This window comes from Taudactylus pleione, unplaced genomic scaffold (genome assembly GCF_031769625.1).
Source record: "Taudactylus pleione unplaced genomic scaffold, aTauple2 ptg001207l, whole genome shotgun sequence".
NCBI lineage: Eukaryota > Metazoa > Chordata > Amphibia > Anura > Myobatrachidae > Taudactylus > Taudactylus pleione.
The window spans coordinates 689,226-712,382 of record NW_028285608.1 but is presented as its reverse complement, the minus strand read 5'-3'; positions in this window follow the sequence as shown (position 1 = coordinate 712,382).

The window sequence follows — 23,157 nt, the reverse complement described above, 5'->3', positions numbered from 1 at the left end:
TTTGGATCTGGATTTTTTCTTAAAAAATAAAAAAAACCCGCTAAAATCACATAAATGGGCCTTTTTTTGTTCCTACGCTATTAATAACCCCAATAACATTAATTTCCACTCATTTCCACTCTATTCTGAACACCTCACACCTCACAATATTGTTTTTAGGCCAAAAGGTTGTACCGAGGAAGCTGGATGACTATGCTAAGCGACACAAGGGGGCGGCACAAACACGTGGCCCATCTAGGAGTGGCACTGCAGTGGCAGACAGGAAGCCAATCAGCGTTATGGTGCCCATTTGCATGTAGCACGAACCCGGGAGATCCGTGCTACATGCATCTGTGTGATTGGCACAGAGCAATGACAGGTCCGTGAGACCCGTCTGTGCTGCTGTGGTAAAAAAAAAAAAAAAAACCTGTGTAAAAAAAGAAAAAAATGGCGTGCACCCCCCCAAAAAAGAGCAACCAGCCCCGGGCATTAGTAACCCAGTGCTGGGTGTGCTTAAATACAGGGGACAAACGACGTAGGGGTCCCCTGTACTTAAGCACAACCAGCACCGGGCTAGTCAGAACCAGCGCTGGTTGCCAAAATACGGGGGACAAACGACGTAGGGGTCCCCTGTATTCTGCGCAACCAGCTCTGGGCTCTGATCCGGTCCTGGTTCTGGAAATATAGGGGACAAAAAATGAGTAGGGTTCCCCTGTATGTTCCAGAACCAGCACTGGACTTTTTCTAGCGGGGGGCTGATGCCACAGCCAGGGGAGCCCTTTCACCGGGCCCCCCAGCCGCAGCATCAACCCTGACCACTAGTCAGCCCAGGCCGGGGATCCCTGGAGAGCTGGGGACCCCCCCAATAAAGGGGTCACCCTCTCCAGGGCACCCCAGGCCCAGGCTGATAGCCCGGGGCTATCCCCGCCACCCCTGGTGGCGGTGGGTGGCGGGTTGATTGTGTGGTGTGGTGTAAATATAGAATATCAAACATTGTCTTTACAAGTAGAACTGCAAGTCCCAGCTAGCCTGCCCCGCATGCTGGTACTTGGAGAACCACAAGTACCAGCATGCAGGGCATTAAGGGCCCACTAGTACCTGTAGTTCACCTGTAAAAAAAATGTTTAAAAAAAACACAGGACACACACACCGTGACAGTATAAGTTTATTAAACATACATACACACACACACATGTACACATACTCACCTATGTAACCTGTAGCATCGGTCCACTTGTCCGGTAAAGTATCCATAGGGGACCTGTGAAAAAAAACATACTCACCATCTCCTATGCGAGGTTCTGTCCTCTTCGTTCCAAAGTAGGCATCCCCGGACTTGGCAAAAAAAAAAACGAAAACGCGATCCACGAACTTAGTACCGTTCTATAGAACGGTACTTCCCGAATGAGAGCTTAGCGGCGGGGTATCACCATGGAAACCCCGCTGCTAAGCGTTCATTGGCTGAGAGAGGTCATCTCCCGTCTCTCAGCCAATGAACGGCTCCCTCCATTGTAGTCAATGGTGGGAACCGCAGGGTAAACTTTAATAACCTTGCGGCTCCCAGCATTGACTACAATGGAGGGAGCCGTTCATTGGCTGAGAGAGACGGGAGATGGCCTCTCTCAGCCAATGAACGCTTAGCAGCGGGGTTTCCATGGTGATACCCCGCCGCTAAGCTCTCATTCGGGAAGTACCGTTCTATAGAACGGTACTAAGTTCGTGGATCGCGTTTTCGTTTTTTTTTTTTTGCCAAGTCCGGGGATGCCTACTTTGGAACGAAGAGGACAGAACCTCGCATAGGAGATGGTGAGTATGTTTTTCTTCACAGGTCCCCTATGGATACTTTACCGGACAAGTGGACCGATGCTACAGGTTACATAGGTGAGTATGTGTACATGTGTGTGTGTGTATGTATGTTTAATAAACTTATACTGTCACGGTGTGTGTGTCCTGTGTTTTTTTTAAACATTTTTTTACAGGTGAACTACAGGTACTAGTGGGCCCTTAATGCCCTGCATGCTGGTACTTGTGGTTCTCCAAGTACCAGCATGCGGGGCAGGCTTGCTGGGACTTGCAGTTCTACTTGTAAAGACAATGTTTGATATTCTTTATTTACACCACACCACACAATCAACCCGCCACCCACCGCCACCAGGGGTGGCGGGGATAGCCCCGGGCTATCAGCCTGGGCCTGGGGTGCCCTGGAGAGGGTGACCCCTTTATTGGGGGGGTCCCCAGCTCTCCAGGGATCCCCGGCCTGGGCTGACTAGCGGTCAGGGCTGATGCTGCGGCTGGGGGGCCCGGTGAAAGGGCTCCCCTGGCTGTGGCATCAGCCCCCCGCTAGAAAAAGTCCAGTGCTGGTTCTGGAACATACAGGGGAACCCTACTCATTTTTTTCCCCTGTATTTCCAGAACCAGGACCGGATCAGAGCCCAGAGCTGGTTGCGCAGAATACGGGGGACCCCTACGTCGTTTGTCCCCCGTATTTTGGCAACCAGCTCTGGTTCTGACTAGCCCGGTGCTGGTTGTGTTTAAGTACAGGGGACCCCTATGTCGTTTGTCCCCTGTATTTAAGCACACCCAGCACTGGGTCACTAATGCCCGGGGCTGGTTGCTCTTTTTTTGGGGGGGAGGACGCCATTTTTTTCTCTTTTTACACAGGTTTTTTTTTTTTTATTTACCACAGCAGCACAGACGGGTCTCACGGACCCGTTAGTGCTCTGTGTCAATGACACAGATGCAAGTAGCACGGATCTCCTGGTCCGTGCGTGCATCTGTGTCATTGAAATACACAGCAGCACAGACGGGTCTCACTGACCCATCTGTGCTCTGTGTCACTGTCAATCACACAGATGCATGTAGCACGGATCTCACGAGTCCGTGCTACATGCAAATGAGCACCATAATGCTGATTGGCTGAGAGCCGTGACAGACGGCTCTGTCAGCCAATCAGCACTTTGCCCATTAAAGGCAAAGGCATTTTTTTTTAAATGGCCGCTCGAGGCAAAACCTCGAGATCCGACAGCAGATCTCGAGGTTTTGCCTCGGGAGAGGGATCCGGGGCAGACAGGGAGATCCGAGCTTGGGCTCGGATCGCCCCGGATCCCCGAAGTTCGGGTGGGTTCGGTTCTCAGGGAACCGAACCCGCTCATCCCTAATTATAACACCATATTTACATACCATCTGTATTCTAAGATGCTGTATAAAAGAAGGATAGAAGTGTATCTGTGTTTTTAGAACGGCAACCAAATATATGCAGGGAGCTTGTCTGCATTGCTGAGGGGGTAATGCTAGCTGGATGATAGAGCCCTTAGTGGAGGATAGTTAGAGAACTTTTAGAAAGTTTGTATTACCCTTCTCTCTTTTGCTTAAAACTACAGTGACATAGGGCGGGATGTACGAAGCATCGCATCCACAATGCCGTATATACTGTACTGCCAATTAGTGGGTACATACCGGCGATAAGAGCTGTCCTTTGCGATAGAAGGATTTCTGGGTTTATGACCCAGAAGTCTCTCTGGCATCCTTGTACGCATTGGCCCATAGGCCTCTATTGGGATACAGCATCTGAAGATGGTACTTATACTACACTGCTTTTCCCTGCAAATCTACCATAAAGGAGCAATGACCATTGAGCTCTGCAACTGCCCGATCACTATGTTCAAGCTGCCTAGTGCCACATGATTTCGGCTAGACTACAGCTCCAGGCTTCCACATAAAAATAGGCCTATCATCAGCATGATGATTACCAGCTGCCTAGCTGGTCACACAGTCAGCTAAAAATTATAAGTAATAAAATAGTTTTTCTAGTTTTCTCACACAAGTATACAATTTTTCTGTTTTTATGTGTTTATTTGGGGCTGATGGTGTATGGGGTGTACACACACAATTGGCTTTGGTCACACCCACACAGCACAGCTCCTCTCATTCTCAGTATAGACCAGGGGTGGGGAACCTTTTTTCTGCCGAGGGCCATTTTGATATATATATAACATTATTTGTGGGCCTGGTGCAGGCCACGCCCCCTCTGTGTGACAATACAAGGGGACGGGGTCACAATCGCCAGAGATTACAGCAATGCCCAGAGCATCCTGAAGAGCATCCTGAGGATGCTCCAGGGACTTGTAAGGGCAGCGGTGTGACCGTCTGAAGCAGCCTAAGGACGCTCCAGGCAGCACTGTTGCATAGAATCTGGGTGCAGGGTGCCATTCTAGGCATCCTTCAAGCCAGAAGAGGCTAGCAGCAGAAAGCTCAGAGGGCCAGACCAAATGATTCCAGGGACCTTATACGGCCCCCAGGCCTGAGGTTCCTCATCCCTGGTATAGACCCTTGAACATTTTCAGGCCCATGTGGCCCTTAATTCGGCCCTAAAAGGTGACCTTTCTAACAAAGCTGAGTGACATCACAAAGGCTATTTATGATGTAACAAGTCACATGGTCAGTATACTAAGGTGAAATATTACCTACTGCATGCATTTTGTCATTGTTATTTATTTATAATCTATCTATCACTTAGGCTAAAATAAGCTTACACTACAAGGTCAGTAGACATATTAACAGATAGAGTTGATAACTGACAGTTCAATAGCAAGTCACATAATCAGCCTATTGAGGTTATAAATCACATCCTACCTGTATTTCACCATTGTTATCTATCTATCTATCTATCTATCTATCTATCTATCTATCATTTTGGTTAAATTAAGCTTACACTACACAGTCAGTAGTAGGCATATTAACAAATTCAGTTCATAATTAACAGTTTTATAGCAAGTCACATGATCAGTCCATTGACGTCATAAATCACATCCTACCTGCATTTCACCATTGCTATCTATCTATCGATGTAGCCGCGTACATCGTTGCCGCGATGTGTGCACACGGGCACCAGGCGCGCCAGACGTTCTCCCCATTTTAGTCTATGGCGAGCGCGTGCATACCCACGCCATAGACGCAGGCACACTAGTCACGCAATCCATGTTGCGATGCAAGCATAGATGAGCGTGGATACATCTGTATCTCTAAAAATTCAAGCATACCTTACATTGTGACATGTCATATCAGTGTGATACCCTATACTATGAGTTTATTCATAATGTAATCAGACAACATAGTATAACAATAAAGATGGCAATAGTGAATCCTTTCTTATGTTTATTTTATTTTTCAGGAACCTGCAGATCACTAGCGAACTCTGGACTTCGAACCTGCAAACTATAAATGGGTAAGTATACTCTAGTGGAAATTAACAAATGACTAATTTTGCAATTCCCCTAACATCTCTAAAATATATATAAAAAACCTCACGTGAGTATGAAAAACGGACAAGGTTACATCAAGAATACAATTGCAAAGTTTTCTATACACCTTTTTAGGAAAATGTTTTCCTCACACTACTGACTTTACATGTCTCATACACTGCTAGTTCAGCGCTGAAATAGTTAATAGGGTGCACCCTTCGTTGCCCGGGATATGAAGAACAGTTCTTAAACTGCTCCAGCTACAGTACTTGTCTGTATTTAATGCAACACTGTAATCCTCTGTAACTTATCCTGCTGCGATGGTGTTGGTATTACAGTCAGTTCCTTCTCTGCTTAGCAACCTTAGTTCATAGTATTACAGGTGCTGGCACTGAAGTGTCGCCCTAACACTGCTGGTAACTGTTGTACCTAATCTCCAATATGCTGTATCAGGGGGTTAATCTTACTATCATGAATGTAGTCTATAGACCCCACGCTGATCTCTGAAGGGACTGCTGTGCATATGTCATGGTGGACAACTGTAGGCCTCCAGTTAATAAGCCCTAATGTCACTGAGTGTCTATTTGTTGAGGTTGCAGCAGTTTTCTTACCCCTCCAGTATCAGCTCTCAACCTCCAGCTCCTTTACAAGCTCAGTCTCTCTCTATTTCCGCAGCTCCGCCTGAGGCACCCCCTTAGGGGTCATCCGACACACCCCTCTTAGGCTGATTGTTCTCAGGAACCTCTCTGGATGATACAACTTGGTCCCATCGGATGTTCCCCGCCTCAGAGACCTCCGCTGCTTGTCCCGGAGTACGGCCGCAGCCCTCAGGTAAGCATCAAGGCAGCGCAGCCCCTTCTCCTGTCCAGCTACCTCACCAACTGCACACACCAACTGCCATTTTTCCTCCAGTTCAAATCCTTGAGCCTGCTACAGTGCTCACTGGTCCCCTAACGTCCACCACCACTGAGGAGGCAGTGCAAATAGTCCCTGAACCTTAATGAAACCAGTTAAATCGTGCCCTATATTAGACAATGGCAGGAGTCACATTAATATTTAACATTTTCATAGAGGCACATCAGCATGGGTAGGAACACAGGGTGTTGGTGGGGTGCCACATCAGCAGATACAGTTTATAACTGACATTTCTCTACACAATGGTGACCTTTCTACCAAAACTGAGTGACATCACAAAGCTGTTTATGACGTAACAAGTCACGTGGCCAGCAAACTGAGGTGATAAATCACATTCTCCATGCATTTTGCCATTGCTATCTATTTAAAATAATCTGTCTATCTTTAGATTAAAATAAGTTTACTGTACAAGGTCAGGACAAATACACAGTTGATAACTAACAGTTCTCTAACAAGTCACATGATCAGCCTATTAAGGTTATAAATCACATCCTACCTGCATTTCACCAATTCTATCAAATCTGTCTGTCTGTCTGTCCATTTTACCAGTACTATCTATCTAACATTATTTTCACATAGCATTTAGGTTAAAATAAGCATACCTTACATTGTGACATGTCATATCAGCAGATAAAGTTTATAACTGGCAGTTCTCTACAATATGGTGTCTTTCTACCAAAGCTGAGAGACATAACAAAGGCAGTATATGATGTAAGCAAGACACATGGTCAGCATACTGAGGTGAAAAATCACATTATCCATGCATTTTGCAATTGCTGTCTATTTATAATAAATCTGCTTATTGTTAGGTTAACATAGGTTTACACAACACAGTCAGCAGGCATATTAACAGTTACAACTGATAACTGACAGTTCTATAGCAAGTCATATGATCAGTCTATTGAGGTTATACATCACATCCTACCTGCATTTAACCAATGACATTTATCTATCTATCTATCATCAATATTTTCATATAGAACATTAGGTTAAAGTAAGAATACATTAAATTATTGTCTATGTCAGGGGTGGGGAACCTCAGGCCCGGGGGCCGTATAAGGCATGTGGGATCATTTGGTCTGGCCCCCTGACTTTTTTGTTTGCTAGCCTCATCTGGCTAGCAGGGTGCCTAGAATGGCACACTGCAGCCACAATCTATGCAGCCGTGCCACCTGGGGTGTTCTTAGGATGCTTCAGACAGTCATTTCACTGCCCTTGCAACTCCCCGGAGCATCCTCAGGATGCTCCTGGCATTGCTGTAATAACCAGTGATTGTGGACTGGGCCCACAAAGAATGTTGTATGTATCAAAATGGCCCTCAGCAAAAAAAAGGTTTCCTACCCCTGGTCTATGTGTACTAAGCCTTGGAGAGAGAAAAAATAGAAAAAGAGAGCTAGAGTACCAACCAATCAGCTCTTAACTGTCATTTTCCAAACACAGCCTTTAAAGTGACAGTTAGGAGCTGGTTGGTTGGTACTTTATCTCTGTCTACTTTACCTCTCTCCAAGGCTTAATACATAGACTCCTTAGTGATGAGTAATATCAGCAGATACAGTTGATAACTGTTAGTTCTCTACAAAACGGTCAGGACCAGATTAACAATGGGGTGGAAGGCGCTCCAGCTCCAGTCCTCCTCATAACAATAGGCCTATTATCAGGTGTGGTCTACACACACACACACACACACACACACACACACACACACACACACACACACACACACACACACACACACACACACACACACACACACACACACACACACTACAATAACTGTGCAAAAGTTTTAGGCAGCTGTGAAAAAAATGCTGCAAAGTAAGAATGCTTTAAAAAATAGAATTGTTAATAGTTTTTTATATCAATTAACAAAATGCAAAGTGAATGAACAGAAGAGAAATCTACATAAAACCATTTGCCTTCAAAACAGCATAAATTCTTCTAGGTACACTTGCACAAAGTCAAGGATTCTGTAGGATTATAGTCAGGTGTGTGATTAACCAATCATACCAAATAGGTGATAATGATCATCATTTTCATATATATTTTGGAACACAGTCATTAACTGAAACAGCTATGTAGAAGGCTTAAAACTGGGTGAGGAACAGCCAACAGTCTCTGCTACAAAGGTGAGGTTGTGGAAGACAATTGCATGTCACAGGTCATACACCATAGCAAGACTGAGCACAGCAAGAAGACACAAGGTAGTTATACTGCATCAGCAAGGTCTCTTCCAGGCAAAGATTTCAAGGCACAACAAAAAGTATTCCCCCAGCACACTGAATGAAATCAGCAATAAGATTTGAAAAACTACATGGTGGTAGATAATTCAGAGATCTCAGTTGCATATATTTGCAAAGATATGGCTAAGCCTCCGGGCCGCGTCACGGCGTCTCTGATACCGGAGGTCCCTATCACTTGGTCAGAATCTGAGGTGCAGAACTCCAAAAAAGCCGGCGATAGCCAGCCACCCCAGCAAAGCACACCTGTGAGAGACTAAAGTGTTAGTATAGGATTAAGGGAAAAACTATGTGTTAATAAGTGAAGGTGTAATCAGGACAATGACCCGAAACATACCGCCAATGTCATTAAGAACTATCTTCAGCGTAAAGAAGAGCAAGGAGTCCTGGAAGTGATGATATGGCCCCCACAGAACCCTGATCTCAACATCATCGAGTCTGTCTGGGATTACATGAAAAGACAGAAGGATTGGAGCAAGCCCACATCCACAGAAGATCTGTGATTAGTTCTCCAAGATGTTTGGAACAACCTCCCTGCTGAGTTCCTTCAAAAACTGTGTGCAAGTGTACAAAGAAGAATTGATGCTGTTTGGAAGGCAAAGGGTGGTCACACCAAATATTGATTTGATTTGGATTTATTTTCTGTTCATTCCCTTTGCATTTAGTTAATTGGTGAAAATAAACTATTAACACTTCGATTTTTGAAAGCATTCTTACTTTGCAGCATTTTTCTATCTATCTATCTACCTTTTCCTGGCTTGTGAGGCCAGGACACTGCGTCGACCCCGCCTGCGCACTGTCCCTTAAATGCCTCTGCCTGTCAATCAGCAGAGGCACAGAAGGGGCTGTGTGTGATTACACAGGACCCATTCTGCATACTGGCTGAATGGGTCCTGCATACACGCAGATTCACGATAATCGGGAATCTGCGTTCAAGTCAGAGTTGCCTACCTTTGAAGATCTCTTCCCGGGAGAAGCCTGGGTAAGAGAAGCAGGAGGGAGGCAATGGGGGGCGGGACCTGATGATTCACGTCATTAAGCCCCGCCCCTCGTGGTAAAATTGCCGCGATTGGCTAGAATTTGCATAGGAGGCGGGGCCAAATGACTTGATTCATGTAGAATCACATTTTAAGCCCCGCCCTCTACCGGGAGACCCGCGATCGCCGCGGGTATTCTCCTCATTCTGCCCACTTCACTAGGAAGTGGGCAGAATGCGGGAGAAATGCCTACCCTTCCGGGGGTGCGGGGGGGTTACCCGAAAAATCGGGAGCCTCCCGCGAAAACCGGGAGGGTAGGCATGTATGGTTCAAGTGCAATGCTGAGTGGAATGCTGAATCAGCCCCCCTGATATTGCTTCTTCAAACATTTACTGTGTAACTGTTGCTATAAATGCTACCTCTTATTATCTTTATTTGAAATTTCATAGCAGGAGCAAAATGAGAAAAAATAAGACAAGTTTGTTATATAATTTAAAAATCCTTGTAAATGTGCTGTATTCAGGGATGGCCGTGGGTGTATGTGCACCACTCCTTCTTTCATTCATAACTCAGCAGGATACGAGTAATGAAAGGATGCTGCCTCGTGTAAGACTTGGCTCCACATCCCACTATGGGAAGCGTTAGTAACTCAGTGCTAGCCTCACGCCTGTCAGTCAGGAAAGTCAAAGTCACCAACCAGGAAGAGGATTTCCTACATCCGAAACAAATCCTCAGCATCTTGCCAGAAGAGCATTTTACTGCCAACATCTATTTTATTCCATGTATATTCCCTTTACAGCTGCTGAAAAGAAGCTTAGTAATATATAGAAATGCGTACCTGTCGAGTATATGATTCTAATGGTTTTGTACAAGTTTATTAAAATTCTTCTATTATGTACTGAATATTTAGTAATGTATTAAGCAGATAATCCATTTTTTTGTAAAATAACTCCATATTGCTATTGAAAATAGGATGGAGCTCAAATTATTGTGATTAACTGCTATGTGGATTTATCCATTTATTTGCATTTATCGTGCAGTGTGTATGCCTAATTTGCGCGCTCCCGCGGTCACATGCGATATTGCGTGATTGGCCATGCTGCACAGCCAATCACACGATATCGCATGTGAGGCTGTACATATTAATGAAGGACGGAACAGTGATCATTCCGTCTTTCATTAAATCTTTTAAGTGTGTACTGGCATCTTGCCATGTCCAGGGTGAAGACAAATTGCCCTGAACATCGGCACAATTGCCGGTCGTTTAGGTGTATACCCAGCCTAAGTTTTGGCCACAGGTGAAGCTCAGTGGGGTATAAAACAAAGGGTAAAATCTGCGTCTGATGGACATTAATCATAAGGGAACTGGGGGGCTGCTGTCTGTTGCTCATCACTGACCTGTCTACTAACCTTTGAACATGCATTTATGTGTGTCAATTGTAATAATTAACATACATGAACATTGTTTGAAACAGTTCTCTAACCCACTGCGGGAGTAAATTACAAACACTGTAATATAAAATAATTGATTCAATACACACAGAAATCAAGCTGTTATAAAGTCTGACTGCTACGGATTTGTTCTGCATTTGGCTGGGGGCACATGAGGACACATGGGTAGCACACAATGTGGGTCTTGTACTGGGTAGAAGTTATATGATTTCATTCCAAGCAGTTAGCTGTGGGCTTGGGGAGGTTGATTGCAGGCTGAGTAAGTGAGTGAAAACCAGAAATACTAGTTTACAATATACTTTCTATCTGTTACACATGTAACATGCTGATGGTGAACATGTCCACAATGCATATTTTTCCACATTTTATTATATGATCTTAGAGCAAGTCCAAATAAATGCTGGTTCAGATTTGCACACAAGTCCACAGATCCGCGACCTTTAGCAAATGTCCATGAAACTGACCCAACACACTTTGTGCATACAGTATATGGGCAATTTAGAGACCTATACATCTCAGCCGAATCTCCACTTGTGTGAGTGGGTGTAACTGAGCGACATCTGAGTGTTTCATGAGTACTCATTTCAGATGGATCTCTTGCACCAAGGACTGGGCTTGAGCAAATGCACGCTGATAGTGATATTGGCTATTTACACAAGCAGATGGATAGGGGTGGAACAGTCGCATAGATGTGGCCAAGCAATATAGGGCAAACATCTGCATTTATCCCCAAGCACATAATGCTGCTTACATGCAACTGTATCTCAGCCCCATAGTTTGTGTGGAGTAAGTAACTGCAGAGGTGTACTTTTTCATGCATGCATCCTTCCGACTTACATCATTGATAGATATATGAGGGGATGTAGTTATGAGACCGGAGGCCGCGGTGCCGCTGGTCTCAATTCTGACAGGGGAAGCCCGACAAGGGATTTAAGATTGGCGTCAAAATACCGATGCCTATCTTAATCCTAACGTCGGAATGCTGAAGGACACCAGCCGAACGAGGTAAGTCAGTCCGGGGCGCCCTTATTGTTAACCATGGGGGGGGGGAGGGGTTATGTTTAAGGAGCGTAGCGGGGTTAGGTTTTGGAGGGGGGCTTAGTGTTAGGCACCCATAGGGTAGAGGGTTAGGCACTACTGAGGGGGGGTTAGGGTTAGGCACTAAGGGGGGAAGGTTAGGTTTAGGCATGAAGGGGAAAGGGTTAGGGTTAGGCACTAACAGGGGGGGATAGAGAGGGGTAGGTTAGGCTACAAAATGGGAGAGTTAGGGTTAGGGGGGAAGGGGGGTGGGTAAGTATACTTACCCGACCCCTGTTGGGATACCAACCATCAGGATGCCGTTGTCAGTATTCTGACAGGAGACATTCCGACAGCCGGCGTTACATACCCATTCCATATATAAGTCAACCTCTAAATGATCCCACAAGTGGTAACATTTTTACCATATAGCCTCTAAAACATTAATTGTTTATATGGAATATGAGTGACTACTAAAAAACTCTCCTCTCTCATTACCAAAGAAAATTAAGATTTGTGTTGTAATTGTGGAGCACAACACAGATTGTTACAGATCTCATGCTTTGTTTTTGCCCATGTCTAAAGGCCCCCACACACAGAGCGATATACCAGCCAATCCGACAGACTGGAACGATAACGCAACTATGTCGTTCCGCGTGTGGGCTTGATATCGTCCGCTGCACGCTCCCGTGGGGTCGCCCATCTCTCATCCAGCTCTTCCTGCATGCAGAAGAGATCTGGAGAATCGACGAACGATCCCATGCTGGACTATGCGGAGGGCTGGCATATTGGGCAGTCGAGCACAAGATCGCTCTGTGTATGGGGACCGCCTGATATGTCAGCCGTCGGATCGTGGGTCGCATCACTGGGTGCACATCGCACCGTGTATGTTATGCTATTGTTCAATGTTTTGAACCTGTATTGCCATATCCTTTGTTATCTGCAAATAAATTAAATAAACATATCCTGTATTATAGTAGTCCCTGAGTGTACTGAAACAAAAAATTAAAGCAAAGCTATTTTTGGATATACAAATCTAAATATTAAAAAGAAAGCAATATTTTAATTTCTACCAGGAGAATTATTAAGAATAATCACCCAAAAATGTAGGAAACATTGATGTTTAAAGCCAGTACAAAGGGAGCCCAATGCTGGTTGGTAGATGAGCTGCACATTGAAGATTTTTATTATGTAGGGTTATTCTGTCTGTACAAGTGATTAGGTGCGTTTGTTCCAGCAGAAGCGTCAGCTCCAATATATTCACAGAAAACAGAAGACACTATCACCATTTATATACAAAGAACAATCATGTCCTTCGGTGATTGCAATCACAAATAACATAATTATTACTTTATTACATAGGTGACAAATTGTGGAGTCTAATTGGGGTAATCAATAATGTTCTGCTTTGTGCCAAAGTAATATTACAAGATAATAGGGGAGATGTATGAAGCTCAGAGCGGTATCAGTGCACGTTATGTGCGCTGATACCACTTCTCCTCGATGTATGATCGGGGGTTTGGGCGGTATGCGCCCCTGTCATTATCGGCGCTGCTATCTACAAGATAGCAGCGCCGTTAGCCTGGGCCATGTATGAACAGTCAGATGCCCTGACCGTTCGGCCTGCTGCAGCTGTCGCAATCGACAGCTACAGCCTGGCGCTGCCCTATCGCCACAGCAGGGACAGCGCTGTCCCTGCTGCGGAGGCTGCCAGCTCCAGGCTGCGCGCGGGGATCTCACGATACTTACGATATCCCGTGCATGCTCAGTGGAGCCGGCCTGGACTGACACAGTGCATCAGCACTAAGCTGATGCGCTGTGGTCTCTAGCGGGTAGCGCCGGAGGGGAGAGTTAACGCTCCCCCTCTCCGGCCGATGAGATGTTCATACATCTCATCGGTAGTGCTTCCTGCTTCGCCTCGGTAAAGAGTTAAGTGCCGCTATAATACATCTACCCCAATGAGACTTATGCTGCATACACACGGAACAACTTGAACAACCATAGATATTGTTGATAGATTTCCCTCCAACTTTCTGTAGTGCAGGTCAAATGATTTTGTTGTACACACTGATAGATATCTATGATAGATATTTAAGTGAACCTATCTTTTTACAGGCAAATCTACACAAAATCGTCCAAGTTGGCCTCCATGCATGAAAGACCATAGATATCGTTATCGTTTATGCAGGAACGCGCATCGTTGGTCGTTGTCTGGTTGGTGACTGCAAAAAAGTGTAGCTAGCAATGCCATTCGGCAGTATGGCATCGCTGGTTACATCCTCAGATCTTTCTGCATGAACAATAGATCTGAGGATGCGACGGATGACCCGCAGAAGCGCACAATGGCATCGTGCGTACACATTGGACGATATGAACGATTTGCTGCTCCAATGTGTCGGAACCGGACAAATCGCTGAAGATATCGTCTAGTGTGTAGGGGACTTTAGACATATTTAAATATTTTAATGAGTAAGTTCATTAGTAACAATCTACCTCAACTGTAAAAAAAAAAACTATACAGAAGACTTCAAAAACTCAAAAGGGAGAGAGAGGTATGCAAGTCACATTTGCTTTCCACTTTAATAATCCTATTAATTTAATTTTAGTATGATATGCTTAGTTCCCTTTTAATTATTTTGCTAAATACCAGTATGTTGAGTTCATTTGTAGTCTCATATAATGAACTATTAACATATTCACCAATGAATGATAGTTACCACGCCCACAAAGAGATGATTCTGCATTAAACATGAATACCTGCATTGTGCATAGAGAAGACACACCAAAAAAAATCCAGCAGGTCAGCAAAGTTCCAGTTGTCACGTTGCATCAAGTTTCGTCACAGTACATGACTGAATGTTACCTGCTGGAACACGAGCTTGTCAGAGACAGTGGGCAGAAAACGTCAGCACTCCTTACATCCGGAAGCAGATAATTACCTCTGTTCACTATACGCATTTGTAGGTCAGCGTACCCAGTGTTGTTCAGTCAGCCAGCAGGCTCTCTTTTCTCCATCTATTCATCTATTCAAAGCTGGTTTTCTTCATTAGCAGCAACAGATATACCCAGTTCTCTGAAAGAATCTAATTATAAATATCACGTCATATTTGCTTATTGATAATACTTCCATTATAGATATGATCTAGAACCCTATTTTGCAAACAACATTCATGATTAAATTATTCTCTCTCTTGTGGGCATATTTATTATCAGGTTTTAGACCTGATAATTGTAATTTCTTATCACCATTATTCACGGCAATAAGAAATTATTTTACTGCCAGAATGTATTAAAAACACATGCAGGGAGAGGGGCTCTGAAAGGAGCTTGTCCCCGCATGGGCATTTTAACACCCGAGGGGGCCCGTGTGTATCAGGTCTCCCCCTTTGAGCAGCGCCCCCCTCCCTTCCCCACAAGCTCTGCATCCTACCTGGTGCCAGGAAGCGGGTCACTCCTCCTCCGTGGCATCTTCTTCCCAGTGATATTCAGGAAGACGTCGCATGTGCAGAAGAGCGCACAGTGCCAGAGTCTTAGCTTTTACTGCACGGCACCATCTTCCTGAAGATGTCACTGGGAAAATGGGGATGTAATCACCATCATGGCGGTTGGGATGCCAGCAGTCAGAATACTGGCACCAGAATCCCAACGGTAATTGTTAGGGTCAGGGGAAGAGTTAGGTTTAGCTTAGGGGTTAGGCTGTGGGAGGGAGAGTTAGGGTTAGGCTGCGGGAAAGGTGGATTAGGGGTTAGGACACTTACCTACTTGTGTCAGGAATCTGTTGAGATGCCGCTGACAGTATTCTGACAGCCGGGATCCCATACCCAATCCAAAAGATGGTGTCGCGGAGGAGGAAGGACCCACTAGCCGACATAAAGCAAGTATACTATGGGTACAGCGTGTGTGGTGCGGAGCCCCTCTGGACTCATATGCCCATGTGCACCACACACCCTGCACCCATTATAAATATGCCTATGCGTCTGTGGACCATGCATGTGTGGAGGCCATTGCTGGAGTGGTAAATTTTGCAAAGTGTAGCCCATAGCAACAGCAGCTAATGCATTCTGGAGCTTGGTAAATCTGACAGCTTTCCAGCCCCCATAGCAACCTGTAGGACTGCAGCTGTCAGAAATGAAGGTACCGCAACATATATCAGAGATATCTGAGGCAGTCAATCCTTCATACATATGGGTAATACTAATATAATATTATTATATAATTAATATTTGCAGCATATCCCCTGAAATTGGGTGTTTTTGGGAGATATGCTGCAAATATTATTTGATAAATAGCCCCTTAGTGTGTGTGTCTGTGCAGGGCTGTAACTAGGGGTGTGTGAACGGTACTGTTGCACATGGCACAGGGCCTTGGGGATGGCACAAACGCTGCCTCACTGCACCTGCATGTGGCTTGCAGGGTGGGTGGAACGGTACCATGCATCCAGTAGTGCTACTGCCTAGCTACCCGCGTGCACCCTGCAGAGTGTAGAGTTTGACACACCAGGCAGTGCTCTACTTCCCAGAGCCAGCTGCCCTACCCCCATGACGTCACAGGTTTAGGGGGTGGTGCTGGCATAAGGCGCACTGTTGACCTATTAAAGTGCTATGTGTGTGTGTATGTATATTATGGGGCAATTTATTTAAAGGATCAAAGGCAATGAGATGCCAATCCCAAAACTTTAGGGTCACCAATATTGCAGAATTTTCTTTGCACCCCATAGAGGAAAATCTGAACTGTTGGATTACCTTAATAAGCTGTGACGTGCACAATTGCACATTGTGTCGTGTATCACCACTGATTAAATCGGCACGTATATGTTTGCGCAAAGCCACAAGGAAATTAAATATCACTTATATAGTCAAAAACACAAATAAACTTTTCAATAATAAATGTTCTTATTAATCACTCCCTCATAAAATGGCAGCCATCCAAGACACAGGGCTTAGGGCGCGATTCAGACCCGCTCTCTAGATACGTTCATATGCAGCCAAAGTATGCAAATCTCGCGATCGCACGGCAAAGCATTAGCACGCCCACTATGTCTTGGCGTGTGATTGCGGTGTGTATTTAGACGCCCACCAGCCTGTGTTAAGATGCCCAGACACGTAATCTCCATGAAGTGTATGCAAGACACGTAATCTCCATGAAGTGTATGCCACAATCGGTAACATCGAGTAACATCGGATCCATACGCAGCACTTGTGGCTTACCATACCCTACCGCAAGCACTGCAAGTGCTTCAGTGTGTAAATCAGCCATGTGACGTGTATTATGTAGGGGTGTGCACCGGCCACTTTTCGTGTTTTGTGTTTTGGTTTTGGATCTGGATCTTTCTTCGTGTTTTGGATCTGGATTGGTTTTGCCAAAACCACCCTTCCGTGTTTTGGGTTCTGGGTTTTGTGTTTTGGATCTGTATTTTTTTGAAAAAAAGCATAAAAACAGCTAAAATCACAGAATTTGTAGGTTTTTCTGCTCCTATGCTATTATTAACCTCAATAACCTTAATTTCCACTCATTTCCAGTCTATTCTGAACACCTCACACCTCACAATAGTGTTTTTATGTCCAAAAGGTTGCACCGAGGTAGCTGGATGACTATGCTAAGCGACACGAGTGGGCGGCACAAACACGTGACCCATCTAGGCGTGAAACTGCAGTGGCAGACTAGATGGCAGTTTGAAAAACTAAGCCCCAAACTGTACAAAATGCAAAGGAAAAAAAAGAGGTGCAAGATGGAATTGTCCTTGGGCCCTCCCACCCACCCTTATGTTGTATAAACAGGACATGCACACTTTAACAAACCAATCATTTCAGCGCCAGGGTCTGCCACACAACTGTGGCTGAAATGATTGGTTCGTTTGGGCCCCCACAAAACAAGCTGGCAATTAATCTGTCCCTGCACAAACTGGCTGTACGGAGGCAAGATGTCATCCTCTTCATCCACCGATTCCTCACCCTCTTCAGTGTGTACATCCTCATCCTCACAGAGTATTAATTAGTCCCCGCTGGAACCACAGGTCCCTCTGTACGTTCTGGAGGCTGGTCTCCCTGGAAGAGTTGATAATTCATTTTATGAACATCATCTTCTCCACATTTTGTGGAAGCAACCTCCTACACCTTTCGCTGACAAGATTCCCGGCTGCACTAAACACTCTTTCGGAGTACACACTGGAGGGGGGGCAACTCAGGTAAAATAGAGCCAGTTTGTACAGGGACCTCCAAATTGCTTATTTTTCCTGCCGGTACAGGTACGGACTGTCTGACATGCCTACTTGGATGCTGTCACCGATGTAATCCTTTAACAGACAGACGCACGCTTGTCGCTGCTGCTTTGAGGATGCAAGTGCGGCTACAGCCCACACAATTCACAAAGACCGAAAAAAAAGAACAATATTTTAATTGTTTGTGTAGCACACTTTGAGGGTGTCACCACCCTTTAACAGACAGACGCACGCTTGTCGCTGCTGCTTTAAGGATGCAGGTGCGGCTACAGCCCACACATTTCACAAAGACCGAAAAAAAAAGAATATTTTTATTGTTTGTGTAGCACAGTTTGAGGGTGTCACCACCCTTTAACAGACAGACGCACGCTTGTCGCTGCTGCTTTAAGGATGCAAGTGCGGCTACAGCCCACACAATTCACAAAGACAGAAAAAAAAGAACAATATTTTAATTGTTTGTGTAGCACACTTTGAGGGTGTCACCACCCTTTAACAGACAGACGCACGCTTGTCGCTGCTGCTTTAAGGATGCAGGTGCGGCTACAGCCCACACATTTCACAAAGACCGAAAAAAAAAGAATATTTTTATTGTTTGTGTAGCACAGTTTGAGGGTGTCACCACCCTTTAACAGACAGACGCACGCTTGTCGCTGCTGCTTTAAGGATGCAAGTGCGGCTACAGCCCACACAATTCACAAAGACAGAAAAAAAGAAAAGAATATTTTTATTGTTTGTGGAGCGCACTTTGAGGGTTACACCACCCTTTAACAGACAGACGCACGCTTGTCGCTGCTGCTTTAAGGATGCAGGTGCGGCTACAGCCCACATATTTCACAAAGACCGAAAAAAAAGAACAATATTATTATTGTTTGTGTAGCACACTTTGAGGGTGTCACCACCCTTTAACAGACAGACGCACGCTTGTCGCTGCTGCTTTGAGGATGCAGGTGGAATCTAGACGGGATTTGGAACCGGGGACACACTACCTCCATCAATTGCCTAAATCCCACTGCACTAATGGCGGATACCGGACGCACGTCTAACACCAACATAGCAGTCAAGGCCTCAGTTATACGTTTTGCTTCAGGATGACTGCTGTCGTACTTCATCCTCATCGCTAGGGACTGTTGGAGGGTCAATTGTTTAGTAAAAGTAGTGATGTTCCTACTTCCTCTCTGGGATGATGAACAACTCCCAGCAGCAGCAATAGCACTAGGAGGAAGTGGTTCTTGATCTTTCCCTATTTTATTTTTATCGGAGAAAGTTTGGTCCTCCATTTATGTTATATTGATATATACGTGCGGCTAAAGCACACACAAACACAGAAAATATTTTTTTATTTTTGCTGGAGAGTAGTGCACTTTGTGGGTTACACCACCCTTTAAGAAATGAGCCAGCCGGCCCTTTACTTATGACACAGGCGCACGCTTGGCACTACTTTGTTGATGCACGTGCGGCTACTGCGCACACAATTCACAAACACAGAAAATAATTTTTTTTTTGGTTTGGACTGGAGTGTACTTTGGGGGTTACAGCACCCTTTAACGGTCAAGCCAGCTGGCCCTTTACTTATGACACAGGCGCACGCTTGGCACTACTTTGTTGATGCACGTGCGGCTACTGCGCACACAATTCGCAAACACACAAAAAATATTATTTTTTTCGCACTTGGGGGGAGCACCCCTGATGGACAGAGCACCCCCTGGACAACACTACAGCACCCCTTTAGGACTGGGACACTGCACAGGACTTTGGAGTGGACACAGCCCCTATGGAGAACTGACTGCACAACACAGTCCAGCCAGCCCCTATGGACTTTGAAGTAGTGGACACAGCCCCTATTAACAACAGCAGCACAGCACAACACAGCCAGCCCCTATGGACTTTGAAGTAGTGGACAACTGTGGCACCCCACCAACACCCTGTGTTCCTACCCATGCTGATGTGCCTCTATGAAAATGTAAAATATTAATGTGACTCCTGCCATTGTCTAATATAGGGCATAATTTAACTGGTTTCATTAAGGTTCAGGGACTATTTGCACTGCCCCCTCAGTGGTGGTGGACGTTAGGGGACCAGTGAGCACTGTAGCAGGCTCAAGGATTTGAACTGGAGGAAAAATGGCAGTTGGTGTGTGCAGTTGGTGAGGTAGCTGGACAGGAGAAGGGGCTGCGCTGCCTTGATGCTTACCTGAGGGCTGCGGCCGTACTCCGGGACAAGCAGCGGAGGTCTCTGAGGCGGGGAACATCCGATGGGACCAAGTTGTATCATCCAGAGAGGTTCCTGAGAACAATCAGCCTAAGAGGGGTGTGTCGGATGACCCCTAAGGGGGTGCCTCAGGCGGAGCTGCGGAAATAGAGAGAGACTGAGCTTGTAAAGGAGCTGGAGGTTGAGAGCTGATACTGGAGGGGTAAGAAAACTGCTGCAACCTCAACAAATAGACACTCAGTGACATTAGGGCTTATTAACTGGAGGCCTACAGTTGTCCACCATGACATATGCACAGCAGTCCCTTCAGAGATCAGCGTGGGGTCTATAGACTACATTCATGATAGTAAGATTAACCCCCTGATACAGCATATTGGAGATTAGGTACAACAGTTACCAGCAGTGTTAGGGCGACACTTCAGTGCCAGCACCTGTAATACTATGAACTAAGGTTGCTAAGCAGAGAAGGAACTGACTGTAATACCAACACCATCGCAGCAGGATAAGTTACAGAGGATTACAGTGTTGCATTAAATACAGACAAGTACTGTAGCTGGAGCAGTTTAAGAACTGTTCTTCATATCCCGGGCAACGAAGGGTGCACCCTATTAACTATTTCAGCGCTGAACTAGCAGTGTATGAGACATGTAAAGTCAGTAGTGTGAGGAAAACATTTTCCTAAAAAGGTGTATAGAAAACTTTGCAATTGTATTCTTGATGTAACCTTGTCCGTTTTTCATACTCACGTGAGGTTTTTTATATATATTTTAGAGATGTTAGGGGAATTGCAAAATTAGTCATTTGTTAATTTCCACTAGAGTATACTTACCCATTTATAGTTTGCAGGTTCGAAGTCCAGAGTTCGCTAGTGATCTGCAGGTTCCTGAAAAATAAAATAAACATAAGAAAGGATTCACTATTGCCATCTTTATTGTTATACTATGTTGTCTGATTACATTGTGAATAAACTCATAGTATAGGGTATCACACAACAGCAGCACAGCGCAGCACAGCACAGCACAACACTACTCTGCACTACACTACACAGCCCAGCCAGCCCTAACTCCCACCCTCCCTCTTCACTATCCACAGCTTAGTGAGAAAATGGCGCCGACGCGGGTACCTTATATAGGATCCAAAACCCGCGAGACTCGGAAGGCGGGATGATGACGTTTTGCCTCGATTTCAGATCCGAGTCAGGCGGGAAAAGTCGAGCCTGACTCGGATCGGGGGGGCTCGGATTTCAGAAATCCGAACCCGCTCACCCCTAGTATTATGACACTGCGTCTTAATTATGCACGCCTCTGAAATGGCGTTAAGATGCTCAGACACTCCTGCGTTCGCACCACCACACCCCCGCTTCCATTGAGCAACCTCTGTCACCACCCACAAACGGATCATCATTCTGTCACTCATTCTAGCGAGGTGTCTATGTGCAGGGTGTGAATGCTTACTGATCGCATGGACTAGTTCGCGTACGAGCACTGCATTTTATACGCATGCGCACATTGTAAACATCGGCAGGCTACGTGCGAACGCAGCCTAGCGTGCAGGTCTGAATCGGGCCCTTAATTCACTTTGTAAAGTTTCACAAAATATGTCAATATGACCGCTTTTAGTGACCGAAAGATATAGGCCCTGATTCAGAGGCGCTCGCAAAAAGCGAGCACTCGCTCTGAATCTGAGTGGCCGCTTTTTTTGTAAACCGGCCTCCTGGCCGCTTGCTAAGCTGTTGGTGACCACCCACAGCTTTTGCGAGCGGCCAAGTGATGGTCGCGATTATCGCGACCTTCGGGTTTGTGATGAGACCCTTGTGGTAGGGTTTCGTCTGCCGCAAGCCCCAGTGAGCCTCCTGCTCTAATAGGGCAGGAAGCTCACTACTGACATCACGAGTGATTTCAGTAGGGCCACCCACAAACGGCAGGCGTTCCTTCAGGAACGCCTCCGTTTGGTCAGCCACCCCCCTCCCCACCTACAAAAAGGGGCGAGCTGTCGATCAATATCGACAGCCGCCCCAGTTTGTTGCGACCCCCGGAGCGAGTGATTTCTCGCTCGTAGCGGGGCTCGTGTGAGCGCGCACTGCCCGGCCATTGACCCGCTTGCAAGCGCTATGTGCTTGTGAGCAGGTCTGAGTCAGGCCTATAATTTGGGTACTGGTTTTAGACCTAATTGTGATACTGGATTAGTGGGTGTATTTCATAGTTTCCTAACAAATGTGTTAAATTCTATAAATATATTAAAATCATCAGACTGTGATGTAGGAGCTAATTTAGTAAGGAAGTTTGGGTTCAGTAAATGTTGGTGTCACAAATTAAAAATACCTATTTTGTTTGAACTTAACTCTCTTGGGGGCCTATGTAGTAAGTTTTTTTCTCCATAAAATGATGTAGAAACAGCTGTAGCTATGTACCAATAGCACAATGCAGGAGATTTCACAGAAATCTCTGGCAGAGTGCTAATTAGCACTGCAGATCACAGTCCCCATTATTATCAATGGGGACTATGGGTATGATTCAGACCCACTCGCGAGCGGCTGTCCGCTCGCAAGTGGGTCGATGTTATGCACTGAGCATGCGCACGACGGCATGCGCCAGACGCGACGAGCGAAGGAAAGTCCTTCGCTCGTTGTGTCTGATCAAAGGGGGCGTGCTGTCGATGTTGATTGACAGCACGCCCCCTTTGGTGGGCGTGCCGGGGGCGTGCCTCCCTGATGGGGGCGTTCCCACGGGAACGCCTCCCGTCAGAAGCCGGCCCACTGACATCACTAGTGATGTCAGTGGGAGTGATTTTGGCTCTGATAGAGCCAAAATCACTCCGGAGCTTGCGGTTGAAAACCTCAACTGCAGGCTCCAGCTCGCAGTTTCGATGGTCGCGATGGTCACGACCATCGCGGCCATTACAATGCACGCTCGTAT